At 44.3% G+C, this 18,067-nt stretch overlaps 1 protein-coding gene across 3 annotated transcripts in view; it reads right to left on the bottom strand.

Annotated features, from left to right (window-relative positions):
- The window catches only part of RNF144A (ring finger protein 144A), a 128,095-nt gene that overhangs the window by 92,156 nt on the left and 17,872 nt on the right, over window positions 1-18,067 (bottom strand). For all 3 annotated transcript variants that reach the window (XM_070379076.1, XM_070379077.1, XM_070379075.1), the window contains exon 2: window positions 4,008-4,196. The gene's annotated coding sequence lies outside the window, so the exon portion shown is untranslated. The remainder of the gene's footprint in view (window positions 1-4,007; window positions 4,197-18,067) is intronic.

The following is an 18,067-nucleotide window of genomic DNA, read 5'->3' as shown; positions in this document are numbered from 1 at the left end:
ATCCTAAAGGAAATCAGTCCTGAGTATTCATTGGAAAGACTGATGCTGAAGCTGAAGCTCCAATAGTTTGGCCACCTGATGTGAAGAACTGACTCATTGGAAAAAACCTTGATGCTGAGAAAGACTGAGGGAGGGAGGAAAAGGGGACGACAGAGGATGAGATGGTTGGATGGCATTGCAGACTCAGTGGGCAAGAGTTTGAACAACTCAGGGACTTGGTGATGGACAGGGAAGCCTGGCGTGCTGCCATTCATGCTGTAGCCGAGTCAGACACGATTGAGCTACTGAATGGAACTGAAAGTGCCCCATATCCCCAGGTCCAGGCACAATGACAACCCACTGCTCCTGTCTTCCCAGCCAAGCCCTCCAGTGTCCCGGTACAGACAGCACTGGCCCTTCCCCTGCCCCTCCAGGCCACCCATCACCCAGCCTGACCTTCTCCTCACAACCCACGTGCTCTCTCCTCAAGTCACCATGGTAACCTCCCAGTGACCTGGGTCATCTCTCTCCTGCAGACACTGTTGTTCAGGATGTCCTTTCATTTTTCCCTTCTGCTCAGCCAAACAATATTCTGTTTTTTTTTAAATTTTCATTGGAGTATAGTTAATTTACAGTGTTATATTAGTTTAAGGTGCACAGCAAAATGAATCAGTTATATATATATATATATATATATATATATATCCATTCTTTTTCAGAGTCTTTTCCTATATAGCTTATTAGAAAATATTGAGTAGAGTTCCCTTTGCTATATAGTAGGCCCTTTTTCATTATCTATTTTATTTATAGTAGTGTGTATGAACCTAGAAATTATAATACTAAGTGGAGTGAGTCACAAAAAGACAAATAGCACATGATATCACTTATATGTGGGATCTAATTTTAAAATGATACAAATGAACCTTTTTACAAAGAGAAACAGACTCACAGATCTTGATATTTTAAGTCTTGAGCTACTGTGTGCGTAGTTGCTCAGTCATGTCCGACTCTTTGCGGCCCCATGGACTGTAGCCTGCCAGGCTTTTCTGTCCATGGGATTCTCCAGGCAAGAAGACTGGAGTCGGCTGCCATAAGCTCCTCCAGGGGATCTTCCCAAACCAGGGATCGAACCCAGGTCTTCCTCAGACGGTAAGGCGGATTCCTTACCGTCTGAGCCACCAGGGAAGCCCAAGAAGACTGGAGCGGGTGGCCTATCCCTTCTCCAGAGGATCTTCCCGACCCAGGAATCAAACCGGGTCTCCTACATTGCAGGTGGATTCTTTACCAACTCAGCTACCAGGGAAGCTACCATGCATGCTTTCAAGTCCCCAGCTGAACTGTCTAGATAAACACACAATCACACGGATGGGGGTCTTTCCATCTGTGGCCATGAGCTCCACGTGGATTCACACCAGGGGATCACGCCGCATCTGTCTCTCCCTGGAGGTCTCCTCACTCTTTCTCTTTTTCCCCAAACTAACAAGACCTCCTGCACCACGGAAGTCTCACCTGAAGACTTCACTTCCAATTTCACAAAGAAAATAGAAGCAATCACAAGAAAATGCCTCTTCTGAGCACCACACGTGTCTGTCATGTAGTCCATCCCCACCAGTAACTATCTGTGTTCCTCTCTAAACAACCCCAGCTGTACACAAACACCTCTCCCTCACCTACTCAAGACACAGTCCCAGCAACCCTCTGTCCTATAGTAATATTTTTTCCTCTCTACTAGACCATCCCCACGGATGTATAAACAAAGCTAATGCATCTAACTAAAAACAAATTCTCTCAGCCTGACTTACCCCACCAGCTACCACCCCATATTCTGCTCCCCTTGGCAGCAAACCTCCTCCAAATTGTTGTCAACAATCTCTGTCTCAGATTCTTCCCTCCATCTTTCCCTCCAAACCCATTCTCCTTGGCCTTGGTTGCCATAGCCACCAGACCCACATGACATTTTGCTGTTTTTACTGAAGCCACCAATGACCCGAATGGCACTGGTTCAAGAGTCAGTTCTCCGTTTCCACCTCACTTGGCCTGTGCACACACTGGGCACAGCTCATCATTCCCTCCTTCTGAAATGACTGCATGTGGCTTTCAGGCAGACTCCCCCCTGGATTTCCCCCTTTCTGCCTGGGGCTTGCTTCTTGGTGCTCCGAAAGCTGGAAAGTCCCAGGACCCAATCTTGAAAACTCTTCTATCCCCAGGATCTTATCTGACCTTATTCCTTTAATAACCACAGACCAAAGATCTCCGTTGTATCTCCAGCTCAGACCACCGTCTTCAACTACCAGATCTGGATATACCTGTCACTCAGCCTCTCCATTTGGGGGTCTTATAATCTCAAACGCAATCTGTTCAAAATTGAACCCCTTGTGGCACCACACCCTTGCCACTACCCTGGCGGAGTTCCCCATCTCAGGTGGTGACAACTCTCCAGTTATGCAAGCTAAAATTGTTGCTATCATGATGGACTTTCACTTCTTCTCAAGCCCTACATCCATTCTGCCAGGACACCTTAAGGGCTCTTTCTTCAAAATATATCCAGAATGTGACCACTTCCTGCTTTTCATGACTACCAGTGGAGCAGGCCACTGAATTATCTCTTGCTGAATTACTAAAGTGGATTTCTCTAATGACCTCTAAGTGGCCTCCTGGTCTTCCCCTATCCTCTAACATCAGTGCCAGAATGAGCCGATTAAAACAGATCCTGTCCCTTCTCTGCTTAAAACCCTGCACTGATTTTCAAACCTAGAATTCCTCCAACGGTCCACGATGCTAAAACATGGTCAGTTCTCCACTGTCTCCTGACCACCCCACACCACCTGACTGCCTCTTGGTGTTCCTGGACTCTGGGCCTTCACACATACATCTTCTTCTAACTCCATTTCTCTTGTCCCAGATGCTAACTGGCTAATTCCCAGTTCAGTTCAGTCACTCAGTCATGTCTGACTCTTTGCGACCCCATGGACTATACCACGTCAAGCCTCCCTGTCCATCACCAACTCTCGGAGTTTACTCAAACACATGCCCATTGAGCCGGTGATACCATCCAACCATCTCATCCTCTGTCATCCCCTTCTCCTGACCTTATTCCTTTTCAAATGGGTCAGCTCTTCGCATCAGGTGGCCAAAGTATTGGAGCTTCAGCTTCAACATCAGTCCTTCCAATGAACACCCAGGACTGATCTCTTTAGGATGGACTGGTTGGATCTCCTTGCAGTCCAAGGGACTCTCAAGAGTCTTCTCCAACACCACAGTTCAAAAGCATCAATTCTTTGGTGCTCAGCTTTCTTTATAGTCCAACTCTCATATCCATACATGACTACTGGAAAAACCATAGCCTTGACCAGACAGACCTTCGTTGGCAAAGTCCCACGGTTCCTTAAATCCCTGTTTAAATGTCAGCTTTTTAACGAGACCTCCCAGAGCACTCCATTTAAAACTCCACCCCTCTAGAGCTGGGAGCTTTTTATTTTCTCCATGACACTTACGCCTGGGAATGAAACATAAAATTCACTCCCTCACGCGGTGGAGCAGACACGGTCTGTCTCTTGGTGCCTGTCCCCACCCTCACGTTCCACTCACATCCCACCATCCGGGAACTTCCAAGAAAGCAGAAGGGTTGGAGCAGCACCGGGCACAATGCAAGTGGCTCAATGCATCTCTTCTAGGTGAATCCATGAATCATGGAAACCCTGGAGACACCACTTTGATTTTCTAAACCTGTTTCCCAGTCTACAAAACCAGACTGGCAATATCAACCTCATGAGGTTGTTAAAAGCAGTAAATGAGGACCTGGGTGGAAATCTTCATAAAATATTAATTACTATAATCACTTAACATAATATGCTAAGGACCATCCTCAAAATTCATTAAGGGGAAGCAAACTAGGCAACAGCTTACATGGTGTGGTTTAAAAGGTTTAGAAAAACTCATTCAGGGTCTTTCCCAACAACTGCCTGAGATTCCACCTAAAAGACATAAATCAAAGTTTTCAAGCTTTCCTTTTCCAAATTCAAAGTTACCTCTGAAATGTCCTGATGGGAGGAGAGGAACGGTCTTCCGGTCAAATTCCAGGGTCCTCGGAGGCTCAGCTGGCTCGCCCTCTCATGACAGGACGCCCTCCTGGAGAAGGGGGAGGAGGTCTCTGGCACTGGGGTCCCTGCAGACCTGGGGGATGGGGACACCACCAGACTCCGCCGAATGCTGACCACCTGGGGACAGGAGAAGGGTGCAGGAGCTTAGTGAGCAGGTCTGGGCGGGGGGCGGCAAACTTGAACATGCCCACTCAGCACCCTCCCACCATCAGCCTTTCCAATCTCCAACCCAAGAGGGAAAGCCTGTGAAATAACCACTGAAGTCTAGGCAGATTAATCTATGAAAGTATTACAGTTCACTGGAAGAGGAGCTGAGGCTTATGGTGTAAGTAACCAAACTCCACCACGAGGTTAACAGATACATTTGCCAACACAGACAATTTTCAGATGACTAAGTGTCCCTGGTCTTCCTTTCCACCCCCTCTTTCCCCAATCACAGCTATACAGGTTTGCCCTAACTGGACTCCTACAGGGAGAGGTTTAGGTCCATAGAATAGCAACATAAAGCAAGATTGCATGAACTGCAGTCCCCAATGTAACTACTAAGGAGATAACTGAAAAATGAATGAAGAATGAACTACAGAATTAAAAAGGCAGATTAGAAACTAACACTAAAGAAGGCAAAATAGAGGAATAAAGGAACGCCAATGACACAGATCCATAGGGAAAAACAGCAAAACCGCAGACATAAATTCTATCTCATCAGTAATTGTACTAAATAGTCTAAACACTCTAATCAAATGGCAGAAATGGGTACAATGGATAAAGAACATATGCTGTTAAAGGAGACCCACTTCAGAACAGCATCAAAGAGTAAAACCCTTATAAATTCAATAAGCTATACAATATTTATATGTTGAAAATTACCAAAACATCATTACAAGAAATTAAAAACTAAGTAAATAGACATCCTGTGCTCAAGGACTGAAAGGCAATACTGTTAAGACAGCAGTACTTCCCATATTGATCTTCAGGTTCAATGCAATCTCTGTTAAAATTTCAGCTTTCTTTTTCACAAAAATTGACAAGTTGTTCCTAAAATTCATATAGAAATCCAAGACACATAGAGACAAAACAACCTTAAAAAGGAAAAGCAAAGTTGGAGAATTCACATTTACTGATGTCAAAAAAAAAAAAAAAGCTACCATAATCAAGATAGTGCAATAGTGGTATAAGGACACACAGAAAAGGAAAATGGCTTAGAACTGACGTTCAGAAATAAACCCACATATTTATGTTTAACTGATTTTTGACAAGAGCGCCATGACAATCCGGAGAGTAAATGAGAGCTTTTCAAAAAATAGTACTGACATTCAAAAAATGAATCTCTACACAGACCTTATACCTTCCACAGAAATTAACTCAAAATGGATTATAGACCTAAATGTAAGAACCGAAAATTACAAAACTCCTGGAAGAAATCATAGCAGTAAATCTTTGTAATCTTTACATACTAGTTTCTTAGATATATCTCCAAAAGCACATACAACAAAAGAAAAAGCGGTAAGTTGGAACTCAATCAAAATTTTAAAATTTTGTGTACTACTGACAACCATCAATAAAGTAAAATCAACCCACAGAAGGGGAGAAAATACACACAAATCCATCTATCTGATATAAATATTATACATACCTGATAAAGATGTATTCAAATTATATAATGAACACATTCAAATCAACAATAAAAAGAGAAATAACCCAAATAAATAATGGGCAAAAGATGTAAATAGACATTTCTCCAAAAACAAGATATCCAATTGGCCAACAAGCACATTTAAAAAATGCTCAACATGATTATTCAGCTTAGGAAAGGCAAATCAAATGAGATATCATGTCATACCCACTAGGATGACTAGAATCAAAGACAGAAGACAACAAGTGTAGGTGCAAATGTGAATTCTGAACCCTTACATTACACATTGCTACTGGGAACTTAGTGGTATAGCTACTCTGAGACACTGGCAGTTCGTCAAAGGGTGAAACACAGAGTCACGTATAAGCCAGCAATTTCACACTTAGGTATGCACCCAAGAGGATGGAAAACAAATGTCCGCAACAAAAACCTGTATGTGAACGTTCACAGCAGCATCACTCAAAATAGTCAATAAGTGGAAACAACCCAAATGTCCATACACTGGGGAATGTGGTTTGTCCACACATGGAGTTGGAATGCTACAATAAGGAGGAACTATGAGCATCCCAGGTGGCTCAGCGGTAAAGAATCTGCCTACCATGCAGGAGACCTGGGTTCGATCTCTGGGTCAGGAAGGTCTCCTAGAGAAGGAAATGGTAACCCACTCCAGTGTTCTTGCCTGGGAAATCCTACAGATGAGGAGCCTGGCAGACCAGTCCACAGGGTTGCGAAGAGTTGGGCACGACTTAGCAACTAAACACACACATGAATGCATCATGCTAAGTAAAAAAAAAAAAAGAAAGTCAAGCAAAAAAGCTACAAAATGCAAGAAAATGTATACATGAAATGTCCGGAACAGGCAAATCCAGAGACAGAAAGCAGACTGATGGTCTCTAGGGGGCTGGGGCATGCAAGAGTAAGCAGGGACAGCTACTGGACTGGGGTTTGGGAGGGAGCTAAAACTCTTCTAGCACTGGAACAGGCGTGACATATGTACAACTCTGGGAGTATCCAGAAAATCCCTGAATTGTGTACTTCAAAATGGTGAATTTTATACTACATGAATTACATCTCCAGGAAACTTCTGTTTAAAAAGAGTAGTAGTGGGCTACTTCCACAGGGTCTCAAGAGTCGGACACGACTTAGTGACTAAACTCCCAGCACACCTGAGATACATCCCAATGGACAGACCCACATCTCCTCGGGGGCCAGCCCTCCCTCCCTGCTCTTGTACTAAGATAACAAGTTTGGCCCCCCAGGAGGCCGGAGCAAGTGAGTTCTCTCGCAATGCTCCGGACCAGCTCCCGAAGTCTACAGCCTTCGACATACAGGCTGAGAGTTCTGAGCAACCCTTGCCCCTTGCCTGGTCCCTGCACAGAGCAAACCCCTTCTCCTGCAGGAAGCTCCTCCTACACCCCCGAAGCATCAAGGTTCCAACTCCAGAAAATGTGCCCTGTGTTTTGCGCCTCCTTTCTCTGCCTCTACTTGGCAATCCATCTGAACCCTTCAAACAAAAGGCACTACAAAACAGTCTGCTCTACCACCAGTTTCGGCCATTTTTCCCGTGTACAAAGAGCCAGTAAATAAAATTATAGTCTTCAGCCAGAAAGAACGGCTCAGACTGAGCTGGTACAGGGACAACAGGCAATCGAGCCGCATGAGGAGGAGGTTTATGAAGAGAGGCTGCATGCAGGGCTCTCTGCCCAGAGGCTGTGCTGGGATCCCGGGTGTTTTCAGGCCGCCAGCAGGTTGCGGGGCCCCCCTGCCAACTTTCCAGAGCCCCGCTCAGGGGGCGGCTTTGCGCTGGCATCGCCTGGCCCCCACAAACAGGCGTGAATTAAAGTTTTAGAGCACCACGGGGTTTCCCGTTTCCTGGGGTGGCTCCTTTTCCACACGGGTCACGGAAGTGGCGGCCACCTCCAGCCTCAGCTCAGTCGCCCAGGTATGAACCACGGGCCTCCGCAGAGCTCAGCTGACAAAGCTGCACAGGTCATGATGGGTCAGTGGCCATGCTAGTTTCCCACCAGCCCTGTGAGTTTTCACGTGCTATGCTGTATGTACAGAAAGAAAAATGAAAGTGACGTTGCTCAGTCGTGTCCAACTGTTTTCGACCCCATGGACTGTAGCCTACCAGGCTCCTCCATCCACCCATGGGATTTTCCAGGCAAGAATACTGGAGTGGGTTGCCATTTCCTTCTCCAGGGGTATCTTCCCAATGCAGGGATCGAACTCAGGTCTCCCACATTGTAGGCAGACGCTTTTACCGTCTGAGCCAGGGAAGAACTAGGAATATATGCACTAAGTTTTTAGCAGAAATGTGTAGCAAATATTCATCAGCTATTAACCTTGTTTTGCAGCAGTCCTACCTTGTGCTGAGATGATGGGTAGGAATGATTCAAAAAAATGCTGATAAAATGTTGATATCCTGATCTCAAGGAGATCAGACTCAGTAGGAACCCTGATGCCCACGCAAGACTCTTCAGACTCATTAAACATAAAACGCACTACTGTTTGTCACTGGAAGCAAAGACAACAAACTGCAGCCTAAGATGAGGCTTCTTGTTTCCTCAGTCTGCGCTCCTCGGGAATCTCAATGCCATTCCAATATAAATTTAATCAATTCACTCAGAAGGACAATGCAGATAGTAGAGTGCAGTTTATCACACCAGCGGGCCCAAGGCAGAGTCTCCTCTTAGCCAAGGACCCTGACCAGTTTTGTGAAAACCTTATATACCCTAAGTGTACGTGCTGCTACATCAAACAATGAAGGTCTCAGCCTGAGGAAGTCAACCTGGCACAAAGATATGCATTGAAGAAATTATTTCACCAACTGTATCATATGTGCATGCGTGTGTGCTCAGTCACTCAGTTGTGTCTGACTTTTTGCAACCCCATGGATTGTAGCCCTCCAGACTTCTCTGTCCATGGGATTCTCCAGGCAAGAATACTAGAGTGGGTTGACATGCCCTCCTCCAGGGAATCTTCCTGACTTAGGGAACTGAACCCACGTCTCCTGCATCACGGGCAGATTCTTTACCCACTGAGCCACGTGGGAAGCCCCAACTGGGTGTACATCAATATATAAATGAGTCCTAGCAGTGAGTTACAAAGACTTCCCTGGTGACTCAGACTGTAAAGAATCTGCCTGCAATGCAGGAGATCCCAGTTCAACCACTGAGTCAGGAAGATCTCCTGGAGAAGGGAACGTATTCTTGCCTAGAGAATTCCATGGACAGACCACAGGGTTGCAAAAACTCAGACACGACTGACAGACTTTCCCTCACTCAGTGAGTTATTATAAGATTATTCCCTGTTAAATTAACTCACCAAAGGACAGCTGGAATCACTAAAATATAAGAAAAAAACTGGTGGTAGGGATAACCACTCAAAACCTTCAAACTTTGTAACACACACACACACACAAACACATCACACATATATGTGTGCAATATTTATATATGGGCTTTCCAGATGGCTCAGTGGCAAAGAATCCACCTGCCAATGCAGGAGATGTGCGTGGATCTGATCCCTCGGTTAGGAAGATGCCCTGAAAAAGGAAATGGCAACCCAGTCCAGTATTCTTGCCTGGGAAATCCCATGGAGAGAAGAGCCTGGTGGGCTACAGTCCATGGAGTCGCAAAGAGTCAGACAGTACTTAGTGACAATATATATCTATGTATGTGTGTAGATACATACATACACACACTGCTGCTGCTGCTAAGTCGCTTCAGTCATGTCCGACTCTGTGCAACCCCAGAGACGGCAGCCAACCAGGCTCCCCCGTCCCTGGGATTCTCAAGGCAAGAACACTGGAGTGGGTTGCCATTTCCTTCTCCAATGCATGGAAGTAAAAAGTGAAAGTGAAGTCGCTCAGTCATGTCTGACTTTTAGCGACCCCATGGATTGCAGCCTACCAGGCTCCTCTGTCCATGGGATTTTCCAGGCAAGAATACTGGAGTGGGGTGCCATTGCCTTCTCCACACACACACACACATACATATATACATACACAAATATATACTCAGACACATACTGCAGAACTGGGCGCCCTGCTAAAGGAGCACTATGGTCAGAACCAGAGCAGCAGGGGGCCAGACCGAGCACCTGCCCAGCCCCATACCGCAGCTCAAGTGCAAGCGCACAGTAGCAGGAAACTGGACTTAGCTAAAGCTGGGTTTTACCAGGTGACTATGAAAGTGGGAGAAAGGGCCACGTTTTAGAAAGAAGAGGACTGACAACACAAGGGTGGCAGGGAACACTGGAAAGGAAGTGGGGCTGAGGGTCCCAGGAGGATGGGGCATTTCTGAAGCCCAGGAGCAGAAGGACGAGGACTAGCTGCAACGAAGGACGACAGTGATCAGAGAGGGTGCTGGACGTCAGGGTCAGAATGATCAGGCACCACTCAGGAAATGCGAAGGCAACAGAAGGCCTCGCAGCATTCCTTGCAAGATAAAGACTGCAAAATGACTTAAATGTCCATCAACAGGAACAAGCTGAAGGATTAGGATGATGTCCTTCACACAAGAGAAGGAGCTGGATCTGAAGATACTGGTATGAAGAGATGTCAGAGTCATAATGAAGGAGGAAACAGACAGAACAGGTTCCATCTTTAAATCAGGACTCCATCTTGGGCCGGACTGTAGACTTTGAGCTATATGCCCAATATCTATGGAAACGATAAACCCACTGGAAAACCAGGCCCCCAGAAGGAAGAGCCCTGGGGCTCACACCTAGACTCTCTGCCGCCTAAAAGAATACCCTAATTATCTGTGTAACCGAATAGAATCATACATTCTATTATGCTTATTGGGGTATGACCACAGGCCTGTTGATAACTGTCCACTGTTACCTACCTAGGCTTAAGGCGTATGAATCACAGGTTAACTTTGATTGTATCTTGCTTTTCCTTTGTTCAGACTGCTGCTGCTGCTGCTGCTGCTAAGTCACTTCAGTCGTGTCCGACTCTGTGCGACCCCATAGATGGCAGACCACCAGGCTCCCCCATCCCTAGGATTCTCCAAGCAAGAACACTGGAGTGGGTTGCCATTTCCTTCTCCAATGCGTGAAAGTGAAGAGTGAAAGTGAAGTCGCTCAGTTGTGTCCCGCTCTCAGAGACCCCATGGACCGCAGCCTACCAGGCTCCTCCCCCCATGGGATTTTCCAGGCAAGAGTACTGGAGTGGGTTGCCATTGCCTTCTCCGTTGTTCAGACTAGTTTCAGGGAATTTGGGGAGGTGGATTTGGGCATGTACACTTAGGGTATATAAGGTTTTCACAAAAACTGGTCAGGGTCCTTGGCTAAGAGGAGACTCTGCCTTGGGCCCACTGGTGTGATAAACTGCACTCTACTATCTGCATTGTCCTTCTGAGTGAGTTTGTTTCCCGGCACTCGTGGCTACAACAATAAGAACAAGGACAAACACATAATACAAAACAACGTATATAATAATCCCATTCAGAGACATAGCTTAAGTTACACACAAAAAAAATTTTTCTAGAAGAATGTAGGAAAAAAACCTGTTAATAATCACTTTTATACTATAGGGAATTTTATCCTTCATTTTATTCCTAAATTTTTTTTTTTTTTTTTGCTTTCTGCATTTGTAACTCAAGTTTTTAGAACCACAGATTTTTTATTTTTTTATGTAGTGTATTAACCATGAGATGCTACACATGAATGCTATACATTCTTTGGCCTCTCCAAGGATCTTATTTTGCAAACTCTGAATTAAAATCCCACAAAAAGGCCCACTGCTTTGCATTCCAGGCTCCCTGAAGCAAATCCTTAGAGAGCAACAGGCTACCCGAATTGGGCACAGGGATTAGTTAGTGGGAGGTCTTCCTTCTTCCTGTCTCTCTGTCTCCCTAATGAATGGGCTTTAAGACTCAACTAGACATCAGTGTAGAACACAGCTCACAGAGAGAAAGCTTCCCACTTACCTACAGTTCCACACACCCAAGTACACACAAGAGATTCAAAAACAATCCCTCTACCTTTTCCCAGTCTTTCAATTTGCAGATCAAGAATTGTCTTTGGGCTGCTGCTGGGCTTGCAAGTTCCTAATTCAAAAATCCATGAGACTCCACGAAGCTCAGCTTCTGCAGTCCCGCAAGCGGAGGCTTTCCTATGTGTGATGTGTTTGACTGTGATATGAATAGAGGTCTTGTCCTGCGTCTATAAAGCGAGCTCTGTCTCCGGACATTGTATACTAATAGTCTTGCACATGGAGAGACAGAAGGCCCCACAGTCAGCCCTCTAGAGCTGTCCTGCACTTACTTGTTACTTCACATTGATCTTCTCGGGAAAATAAAACTCATTCTTCAGCAATGGAGATATTTGTCAAATTATAGCTATGGAACAGATTCATGGGCTCATTAACTATCAATTAATTAAATGAGTTTTCTTTTCAATTCTCTTGTTGTGATAAAAGGCACTGGGCTGATACCATCATCCTTCCTGATTCTAAGAAATGACTCATAAAAATGAAGCTAATCCTTAGGCTTAAACCTGCTCACAAAGAACAGATTGCTTTCCCCAATTGGATACCGAATTAGGCACAAATTAAGCGGCTTGTTATAGTAGAGGCATTACAACAGGAAAGAACAGTTTATTTAGAATGGTGACATGAAACGTGTACCTTTTAAGAACTTAGAAAATAATTCCTTTGACTATATAGCTCTGAAAAAGAGAAAGGTAGATTTTTCACATGCTGATAGGGAAAAGCTCCAATTAAGTAGAAGAAAAGCTGCATGCAGCATCTGCCATGCAAAAAGGGAGGTCGGGGGCTGGTGTCGAAGTGCCAGTAAGCACCGACAGCAGATGCCTCTGGCTCAGAAGACTAAGGGCCTGGGGCAGAAGGAAGAATCGCTTTGCATGATAAAAGGTTTTGCACTGTTGAATGGCTAATGTACTATATGTAACTCTTACTGAGGTGAAATTCACATAACATAAATTCAACCATTTTAAAGTTAACAATTCAGTGTGTTCCATGCATCACAGTGGGGTGGCTCAGATGGTAAAGAATCTGCCTGCAATGCAGGAAACTTGGGTTCAGTCCCTGGGTCAGGAAGATCCCCTGGAGGAGGGCATGGCTACCCACTCCAGTATTCTGCCCTGGAGAATTCCACGGACAGAGGAGCTTGGGCTACAGTCCATGAGGTCGCAAAGAGTCAGACAGGACTAAACATGCACGCACGCAATGCTGCACAAGCAGAACCTCAGTCAGGTTGCAAGACATCCTCATCACCCCAAAACAGAACCTATTAAAGCAGTTAATCTCCTCTCTCACTCCACCCGGTCCCTGGTAACCAGAAATTAGCTGTCCCTACGGTTTTACTATTCCAGACACTTTAGACAAATGGAATATACAATATGTGACCTCTTGTGTCTGGGTTCTTGTGCACTTCAATTTAAAAGGCAAAATTTAAATAAAATATTTCCTGGAAAAATTCTATTGAAGTCATTCATTATATTTTTCAAAAATATATAAATGCCTCATGTCTGTAAATCCATGATAGCATGTCCCATAAATGACAGAATGATGAAATTAGACAAGAAAAGATTATCCAGATAATTATATCCTGCTTCAAAGGGCAAAAAGTTATGAGGCTAATGAAGGAAAGTTTGAACACCCACCCTATGCAAAATATCCTGCAAAATACCATGAGTAATTTAGAAGAAAGAGATGGTTAGATTTATAGTTGGAAGAGAACAGAAATTTCCTTTACTTATGGGCTTCCCTGCTGGCTCAGACAGTAAAGAATCTGCGTGCAATTTGGGAAACCTGGGTTCGATCCCTGTCCCTGGAGGCAGGCATGGCAACCCACTCCAGTATTTTTGCCTGGAGAATTCCCAGGACAGAGGAGCCTGGCAGGCTACAGTCCAGGGGGTCCTAAAGAGTCAGACACGACTGAGTGACTAAGCACACAGGTTAGAAAGTCAAGGCCCGGACCTACAAAATTCCCCAGGCTCATGCCACAGTTCTGAGTGCCTTGGTCTCCACTGGTGTCCTCTACACTACCATGGCTGACACTCTCAGGAGGTCTGTTATTGAATGAACGAGAGTGAGGCAGAACAGCACACGTGGGCAGAAAACTGTGAGCGTGGAGATCTGAGGTCTCAGCACTGACACAGAACGAGCTGTGACTCCCATTCTTGCATAAAGGCCTGAACAAACCCACAATCTGCTATTTTGTTGACTCATCAGAAAACTGAGAGTACAGGGCAAAGGACCCGTCTGAAATCTGGAGAGGTCAGCAAGTCAGAGCCAAGATCTGCTCACGGGAAGGAGACTCCACCAGGGTCAGGACAGATGGGATCACGCACGTGTTCATTTTCATGAACTGCTGGATTGAGGATGTGCTAGCCTGAGTGAGAAAGGAAACTCCCTGGGGCCACCATCTTAGGGGGCCCCACACTTTGGTGGGTCTGACCTCCAGGAAGTCCACCAGGTTGTCACAGCGAGGAGTCAAGAAAATTCATTCCTGGCTCTGGCTAGGAGAGGGGAAGAAAAACCAACTGAGATAGGCCCAGGACTGTCTACATAACAAAGGCCCAGTCTTCAGGCCTCAGTGAACCTGAGGAGCCGTAATGATCCCACTCCAGTCCTGCTCACCCAAGGAGGAGCAGGATACCCAAGGGACTCTTGTGAAGAACTCAGCCCAGGTACCCTGCCTGCGAAGTCAGGTATGGAACTTTACCTGGTGCTCTCTAGTGGGCTAGTTAAGAATCCACCTTGCAATGCAAGAGACACAGGTTCAAACCCTGGGTGGGGAACTAAAATCCCACATGCTAGGGACCAACTAAGCCCACCTAGTGCGAACAGTGTGTGTGCGCTCAGGCATGTCCCCCCAGGCTCCACTGTCCATGGAATTTTCCAGGCAAGAACACTGGAGTGGGTTGCCATTTCCTCCTCCAGGGGATCCTCCTGACCCAGGGATCAAACCCACGTCTCCTGTGTCTCCTGCGCTGGCAGACAGATTCTTTACCACCGAGCCACCTGGGAAACCCGGCTAAGCCCTCCCACCTCAACTATCAGGCTCACATTACAACTAGAGTCTGCACCCCACAGGGCAGTGACCAGCCAAGATCCTGCAGGCCTCAACTAAGTCCTGATGCAGCCAAATAAATAAGAGAACCGTTTTTTAAAAGACTGAGGTTTAATGTTCAGCACACACAATGTTCCCCTGCCCCTCAGCTAACAGCCCCGCTAATAAGGCGCCCGTGTGTGTGTGTGTGTTTGGTGACAGTGAATCACAGCTCAGAGAGCTGCGGGAAACAGACACTCTCTAACGAAGAGTTCTCAGGAAACCCCAAAGGCATCAGGGAAGACAAAAAAGGTCACGAGAGGACTCTGAGGCCTCTGGCACCTACAGCTACCACACACATTAAACACAGTTCAGCTCCTATGACATTAACACAAAACCTCACCCTACAGGCCTTTTACCTCAGTTCCTACTAACAAACACATCATTCTCCGCTATCAACAAAAAACCCCCAAAGCATACCGCTGGCAAGAGAAATTACAATCTGAAGAGACAGAGCAAGCCCAAACTCAGACATGACATAGATACTGGAATTATCACACAGGGGATTAAAATAGCTGTGGTTAATACATTAAGGGCTCTTTGTGGGAATGCAGACAAAATATAAGAGCCAATGGGATATGTCAAGTGACAAAAATGCACGACCCAGAAGTTGAGAATTACATTTGATTTGGCAGATTTTCTGAGGACTTAAGCCCAGAAGACAGTTTTTCAGATAGCTGTGAGGGACTGCTCTGAAGAGGTAAGGGAGGAGCCAGGATATATAGAAGTTTAGCAAAAAAACCAAAAACAAAAAACAGGTCAGTTCAGTTCAGTAACAGATTCAGTTCAGTTCAGTCGTTTAGTCAAGTCCGACTCTGCGACGCCATGAACCACAGCACGCCAGGCCTCCCTGTCCATCACCAACTCCCGGAGTTCACCCAAACTCATGTCCATTGAGTTGGTGATGCCATCTAACCATCTCATCCTCTGTCATCCCCTTTTCCTCCTGCCTTCAATCTTTCCCACATCAGGGTCTTTTCAATTGAGTCAGCTCTTCGCATCAGGTGGCCAAAGTATTGGAGCTTCAGCTTCAACATCAGTCCTTCCAATGAATATTCAGGGCTGATTTCCTTTAAGATGGACTGGTTGGATCTCCTTGCAGTCCAAAGGACTCTCAAGAGTCTTCTCCAACACCACGGTTCAAGAGCATCAATTCTTCAGTGCTCAGCTTTCTTTATAGTCCAACTCTCACATCCATACATGACTACTGGAAAAACCAGAGCCTTGACCAGACGGACCTTTGTTGGCAAAGTAATGTCTCTGCTTTTGAATATGCTATCTAGGTTGGTCATAACTTTCCTTCCAAGGAGTAAGTGTCTTTTAATTTCATGGCGATCACCATCTGCAGTGATTTTTGGAGCCCCAAAAAATAAAGTCACTGTTTCACTGTTTCCCCATCTATTTGCCATGAAGTGATGGGACCGGATGCCATGATCTTAGTTTTCTGAATGTTGAGCTTTAAGCCAGATTACAGTTAATTAAAACAAACAAACAATATCTCATGTTAATGAATTTAGCACTTTTCTATGTATGGGAAGATGAAATGCAAGAGCCTGGGCTAATTGAAATCACTCTTTTGATGAGCACTTCGGCTACCTGGGGCCAGGGTCCTACTTTCTCCATCCTGAATACCCTCATGGTGTGCAGTTGGGGTCAGCTTCTGTAGATGCTGGCTTGATGTCCATAACATCCTTCATTTACTGGCAGGCGATATTTTCCATCCACAGTTATATAAGCAGAAAGATGGATTTTTTTTTTTTTAAGAATCAAAGGAAATGCTAGAAAACAAAAACATTTTAAAGAATGAAAAATGTCTAAGTCAGGCTCATCAACAGAGTAAGTACAGCCAAGACAAAAGTCAGTAAGTTTGAAGAGAGGTCAATAGAAAGTTGCCAAACTAAAATGCAAAACAAAAAAATAATAATAATAATTAAAAAAAAAAACAAGAACATCCAAGAATGGTAGGAAAATTTCAAAAAGTATGGCATATGCATAATTAGAATGTCAGAAAAAGAAAAAAGAGAAAACAGAGGAGGAAAATATTTGAAGCAAGAATGGCTGAGAATTTTCCATAATCAATTACAGACACCAAACCACAGGTTCAGTAAGCTTAAAGAACATCAAACAGGATAAATACCAAAATAGGCGCTTCTTAGCACGTCATATTCAATTGCAGAAATCAAAGACTGAATTAAAATCATGAAAGAAAGCAGAAATGAAGGAGAAAAAACACTCTACCTGTAGAAGAGCAGGAATAAGAAATTAGATCTGACTTCTCTTCAGAAAAAGAGAAGTCTCTCCACACGTAAAAAGTGGAGTGAAATATTTAAAATGTTTAAAGAAAAACATCACCACACTAAAATTCTACTTCCAAGAAAAATATCCCTCAAAAGTGAAAGAAAAATAAATATTGGGTTGGCCAAAGGTTCGTTCAGCTTCCTGAACGAACCTTTTGGCCAACCCAATATTTCTTTAGAGAAGCGAAAATTGAAGGAATCTATCACCAGGTGTCCTGCCTCACAAAAAGTGTAAAGTTCTTCAGAGAGAAAGAAGATGATACGTCAGAAACTCAGATCAACATAAACACAGGAAAAGTTAGAGAAGGAATGAATGAAAATATCCATTTTCCCTTTCTTAATTGATCTAAAAGAAATTATTTAAAGCAGAAATAGCAACATCAGAATATGGATAAATGAAAAAAATGTCAATAAAATCATAAAGGCAGGTAGAGAATAATCAGAAATACTCTAAGAATCTTTACTATGTACGCATCAAGTGGAACAGTGTTATCTGAAAGTGGAGTTAGTTTAGTATTAAAAAAAAAAAAATATATATATATAGCACAAACTCTATGGCAACCACAGAAAGATATTAAAAGAAGTTTAACTGATATGCTAATAGAGGAGATAAAATAGAATGATACAAAATACTCAAAACCAGAGAAGTCAGAAAAATAGAGGAGAAAAAAAAAATCAAAGAACAGATGTCATGAATAGAAAACAATTTCAAATATGGTGGATACTAATCCAACTATATCAGTAGTCACTTTAAATGTGAAAAGTCTAACTGCACCAGTTAAAAGTCAGAGATTTCCAGGGTGGATAAAAAAAGTAAGATTCAATGATATGTTGTTTAAAGAAACCAATTTTAAATAAAAAGACTCAGGTTAAATATAAAGGAATGGAGAAAGACCCGTATGTCAATGCTAAAGAAAAGAAAGCTGGAGCAACTATGTTAATTTCAAACAAAGCCGACTTCAGACCAAGGAA

Source organism: Bos mutus, chromosome 11 (genome assembly GCF_027580195.1).
Source record: "Bos mutus isolate GX-2022 chromosome 11, NWIPB_WYAK_1.1, whole genome shotgun sequence".
Lineage (NCBI taxonomy): Eukaryota > Metazoa > Chordata > Mammalia > Artiodactyla > Bovidae > Bos > Bos mutus.
This window is presented reverse-complemented; position numbering and strand designations above follow the sequence as displayed.